The sequence below is a fragment of the Octodon degus genome, unplaced genomic scaffold (assembly GCF_000260255.1).
Source record: "Octodon degus isolate 3935 unplaced genomic scaffold, OctDeg1.0 scaffold00172, whole genome shotgun sequence".
NCBI lineage: Eukaryota > Metazoa > Chordata > Mammalia > Rodentia > Octodontidae > Octodon > Octodon degus.
This window is the reverse complement of record NW_004524748.1, coordinates 1,637,049-1,643,118: the sequence shown is the minus strand read 5'-3', so window position 1 is coordinate 1,643,118 and position 6,070 is coordinate 1,637,049.

The following is a 6,070-nucleotide window of genomic DNA, read 5'->3' as shown; positions in this document are numbered from 1 at the left end:
TTAAAGGAATCTCCACACTGACTTCCATAGTGATTGCACCAGTCTGCACTCCCGCCAACAGTGTAGAAGGTTTCCTTTTCTCCACAGCCTCTCCAGCATTTGTTAATGGCTGACTTCTTGATGTTAGCCATTTTTTCTCGGTTGAGATGGAATCACAGTGTCATTTTATTTGCATTTCTCTAATGACCAAAAATGCTGGGTATTTTTTTCCATATATTTACTTGCCATTTGTATTTCTTCCTCTGAGAAGTGTACATTCATCTCAGATGCCAATTTTTGGATTGCGTCTTTGAATTTAGGGTGCCCTATTTTTTTCAAATTCTTTCTGTGTTCTAGATAGAAGGTCTTTGTCTGAGGTACAGTCAGCTATGATTTTTTCCAAGTTTGTTGATTTTTCTTTTTATTTATTAGATATTTGCTTTAAAGTACAGACACTTCAAAAAGATGAGATCCCAGTCGTTGATTCTTTGAAGTATTTCCCATGCAGTTTGGTTTTTGTTCAAGAACTCTCTACCTACCCTTATGTCTTTAAGATTTTTACTTACATTTTCCTCCAGAAGATTTGGTTTTCCTATTTTAGTATTTGAATCTTTAAATCACTGAAACAAGATATTCCCTTCCTGGGTATTTTTTCCAAAAGAACTGAAAACCTCATGACAGCGATATATATGCACCCATTTTTATAGCTAAATCCTGGAAACAATCCAGATGGCAATCAACTGAAAAATGGATAAAGAAGATGTGGTATTTTTACATAAGAGTATTATTCAGCTATGACACAGGATAAATTTGAGTCGTTTATTGCTTAATGGATGCAACTAGACAACATACTCTTAAATAAAATATATCAGACCTGAATGTGCAAACATTGTACTGTCTCTTTTGTGTGAGAACCTGAAAGAGAAAAATGGACTCTGAAGGGTACAATAGATGCTGAGAAAAAGGAAAGAACTCATCCAAAAGAAAAGAGTTACTGAGTTGAGGAAAAGGACAGGAGAGGGAATGGGAAAAAGAGATACATCTATGTATATAAGCAAGATGATTTCAACAATTGTACTGTGCATTTCTGCTGCTCTATGGAAAGAAGTAGTCAATGTTTTAATTTGTCTCTTTTTTTCAGTTGATTGTGCTTTTTCTCTTAATTTCTTATACTTTATTTTTCCTTCCAATTTTACATGCATATATCTGGTAATATGAATAACTGGTTAGAAGACAGTACTACATATTACAACAAATACTGTGAGAGTCACTTTACTTTGTAAGAGAAAATTTGCATCACTTGTACTTTTTCAGTTTTAATTATAATTTGTACTGTCTTTAAAAAATAAGAAAGAAGATAGAAGTATCAGAGACAAGTACAGAGGAAAAGAGACAAAAAACTAGAAATGGTTTTCTCTCTGTTTTTCATGTTAGAAACAAGAACACACAATCAGGAGAAAGAGAAATAAAGAAAAAAATAGATAGAGAAAAGGAACAAAAGCATAAAATATATATCCTCTTCAGGACAAGGCTCTAGTGTCACTGGTTGACAGAGAGGGAAGCCAGAGCCCAGATCTATGTTGGTCCATCCAGCAACACAACAGTAGGATTATGGCAGTGCTGGATAATCCCAACAAATGTGGCTCTCCACCTCCAGTGGAGTTCAGGCTGCTTCTGGTTTCTGGCTGTGAGGCTGGCCCCTGAGGTTTCAGCCCAAAACATTCCAAGTACCTTTTCTCAGCCTGAACTCAATCCTGCCCAGTTTGTGCTCAGCTGTGCCTTACCTTGACACTTGGAGCTTCCAACTTCTGTTGGTTCCTTTCTAAAATGGCTACTGGCCAACTGCCTTCTCCTAGGGGCTTCTGGCAGTAAGCATTTCACCAGTCACTGCTCTGTTTCTCTGACACTTCTTGGTGGAGGCCTATGGAGTCATCAGTAGCCACCACATGTCTGCAAGTTAGCTGCGTTTCCCACGCCTACCACCTCTCTCTCCCGCATTTATTCTCTTTCTGTGTCACTCTTGTGGGCTCTAATTCTCAGTTCAGATCTTTTCTGGGTCCTGGGGACTCACTTCCCTCCTCCTTCTCTTCCTCGTTGTGCTATATTCCAGGGTATGGATTCCAAATGTGGAAGAGCCTGTTTTTTTGCTGCTCTCCATTCTACCATCCTCCTAAAAGTGCAGAAAGAGCTAATTCTAAAATTTCAGGTTTTTTAAAAGCCATTTATTAAATTAACCATTACTTTAAAATAACATATAAACTTATGACCAATTAAAACACACTAAAGGCACAAGCCTTGAAAGTATATATCACTTTCTAATTATCTTATTGTGTTGCACCTTTATATTTGCTTTTAACACTCGAGATGTTAGTTGTATCAGAATGTGTATACATTGATGTTTCAGTTTATATTTCTTGTCAACTCTACATGTTGCCAACTTTCATTAGAACCTTGGAATCATCATGGTGGGAGAACATGAAAATTGACATGAACAATCAAGATTGTGTTTTGTTTTCAGAGCTAGTTAATAAACACCAACATTGAACCATTTTAGAGAACTATTTTCAATATCTTGTTCACTGCCATGTCACTTGCCTGCTTCCTTGTCTTCCTTTTTCACCTTGGCTTTTCTTTTTTCTTTTGATCTTTTTGGCCATTTGGCATTCATTGCCTTTTCCTATGGTGAGGCTTTTGAGAAAAATCTACTTGTACTAACAGCCTGTCTACTTTGGGTGACATAGGCAGGGGCAGATAGCCTTTTAAGGAAAACCAGTGCATATATCAGTGCATAAGAAGAGTTCAAACAGACAGTGAATATTGAATTTTTATAAATTATTACAGTAAAGCCACATTTTTATCAATCTGCTCTCAAATTACTCCCCCTAACTTTGAATGAAATTTATTCTTGCCATTTCTGAGCCAGTTCTGGAAGTCCTCATTTGTGGCTTCAGTTGTGCTAGCTTTGGTGGCTTCATGTGCTGAATCCATTCAGAACATTGCCTTTCACGGTCATTCTGACTTTAGGGAAGAGCCAGAAGCTGCTCATTGGGACATGCAGCGAAAGGGTGGTAGGGACTCACTGTAGTGTGTGAACAATCAGTGGCCTTCAGCAGCTGCATTCGCCATGTTTTTGCCCACACATCATAAAGACCTGAGGAAAGACTTCCAGAACTGCTTCACACACCTGCAGGTCAGTGGGTTTGAAGTGTGCGGGGAGGTGGGGGAGCAGCAGCATCTTGAGAGGGATGAATGGGAATGTTTCTTTTACTCCAGTAAGTTTTTAAAAAACATTTTACATTTACCACATATATTGATTACACCTTGTACTCTATTCTTCGTCTCAGCCAGGGCAGAAAAATGTATGTGACTGAAGTCAGGGAGTCAAGGATGAAATTTTTGCTTGAAATTCCGGAATTTTGTTTACAAATCCTGGGAAACAGCCAATCTCTTTTCCTTTGGATATAAATTTCCTAGTTTGATAATTGTTGGCAGTGATCTAGTGGCAAGAATGAAAGATGGCTCGAAGATGGAAGCCAAAGCAGGACATGCCGCTCTAAGAACACCAGGGAATGAAAAGGGCCCCGAGTATCATCTAAACCCTAGAATGAGCTACATCTGGAATATTCATCTGCTGGAACCAATAAATTGCTACACTGGGGGGAGGGCTTTTCTGTGTTAGTTATGTGAAACTTTCCCAGCATGATATATTCCATTTATATACCATAGGTAAAAATGTGTAAAACAGAAACCAATTCTACAGGCTGGTGAGGTAATCTATAACTAGAGAAAGAAGAGTTAAGCCAGAACCTGTGGATGATGCCAGAACATTAGGGGAAACAGATGAACTCGTGAACCTGGTGCTGATGACATTATTAACTTTTTGACTTTCTAGCCATTAGTGATAAATGTTACTTACTGTAGTCCTACAAAGTTACAGAATATTTATTTCTTGGTTTTATGTATTTTTCTTAATTGACATAAAGACAAAGACTGTATTTTACTGGAGACAAAGACTACTGTTTTGTCGTACTTTTGGCACCACATACTCTGACACATTATTGAATTATTGAGCACTCAATAAATGTTATTGACTAAATGTATCTTATTGCATTTTTGAATATTTAAAATTTTCCTGCACTTATGACTCTCTTGAAAATTGTATATTACTCAAAAGTACTTCAGTAAAAGGAGAAAATAAATTGGCCAAATCAAATCAATAACTATGATAGCTTCTTCAGAAGGGAAAACAAGGGAAATGATAATTTTTTTTTCTGTTAAGCTAATAGATTAAGTAGAACTTAAAGTAGTTTAATTTTAGGCTGACCAGTTTGCCTCTTGTGCTGACAAAATTGCTAATAGCACTTTTTGACTTTGTCAACAATGTCCCAGTTTGAAAGATAACTTACCTTTTATAGTACTTATTCAAATATTCCCTTCCTAAAGGTAATATCTTTCTAAATTATAAAATATTTCAAATGTGGAAAGTACAATGGAGTAAACCCAGAAACCTGTATATACACATTCAAACTCTGAAAACAGCATTGTCACATTTACTTTAACTTGTTTTTTTTTTTTTTTTGAAAAACAGTATCACAGTTAGAACTAGTGAATTCTTTACCCTTATCCCATAATTTTCTGCTTCACAAGCAAACATTAAAATATTGGCAAATGTCCCAACTATGCAAGCATGTGCATTTTGGTTATGTGTATGCTAAAGAGACTGTGGTAATTGACAAGGAACTCAAGACCACTTACGTGAAAATTACTATGACATAAATAATATACATTTTATGGAAGTATTAAAATACATAATTCTGAGCACTAACGCAAAATACTTTGAGGTTAATACCAAGAACGTATGTAGTGCTCTGAATGATTCTGACATTTGGGAAATTTGATTATGGTTGTCTCCTAAACTACTTTACTGCATTTACTTAGATTTCTAATATCTGATTGGTGGGATAGTGATTTGATGTGGAATATGGAAGTAAATATCCCAAGGTTAACTCTGACAACTAAACATTTTTAAATGACCTTTAAAAGATAGCCTGGCATGCCTTCTCTTTATGTTATTGGTATAATAATTTCACGATGGTTTGTGAGTGAGTCAACTATGAAATTCATACATATGATTTCATTCCCAAATGGCAGTGGAGCAATTTTTGTGCTTTCTGAAGTAAATGGTAGGTTGAAATTTAACTTTAGGTAATGTGTGAATAAAAGGTAATGCTTACATATTTCGGGGTTGCAGAAAAAAATGAAAATATTTGTTAAACATAAGTCCATTCAGAGACTAAGTGGAGAGAACATGTTCTTAACGTACTGAAGGAAGAGATGTTGCTATGCTGGACAACAGAGTAGAAATGATTAACATAGAATATATGAGTAGAAACTTAACTAAATTGCTGGCTCCTGGTATGTACCAAAAATATCTAATTTTAAACAGTCCAGTAAGGTTATTGAAATCTTTAATGAATTATTTACCTGACTCACTTGTTCCTTAAATGTTTGGTCATCCTTTCACCAAAACCAACTGCCCCCATGTGTTCTTTTTATTTGCATATTTACACAAGTGTCCTTACATCCTCCAGCAAATTTTAGCTTCACTATGTACAATGGTGCTAATGACAGGCACCAGCTCAGAAAATAAGCTTGGAGAGTCTGACAGAACAAGTAACACAGCTTAAATATTGATGCGCATTTATGTGACATTTCATCAGCAGAGCCTTGGCTTCATCTTTCATCCATCAAGGAGTAAGTGGAGTTAATCGAAAAGATAGGGATGCATTCCTAATGTTTTTCCAAAAGATTTAATGATGCTTTTCTGTTTTTAGAAGCTTCACTGACATTGGCTCCTCATCATTTTATTTAGTCTTTTAGAGTCTCATGATATTAGGGAAATTATGGAATGGATAGAATAATTTGGAAAGAAATTGTGTTTACAACAAAGCTATCAAATAAATCGCCCTCTAAAGGAGATAACAATAGAGCAGATTTGGGCTGTAACAATTAGATAAAGATAAGCATTAGAAATGAGACAAGCAGGGCTAGGGTAGATAATAGCTTGTCCATAAGGGACAATGTTACCAAT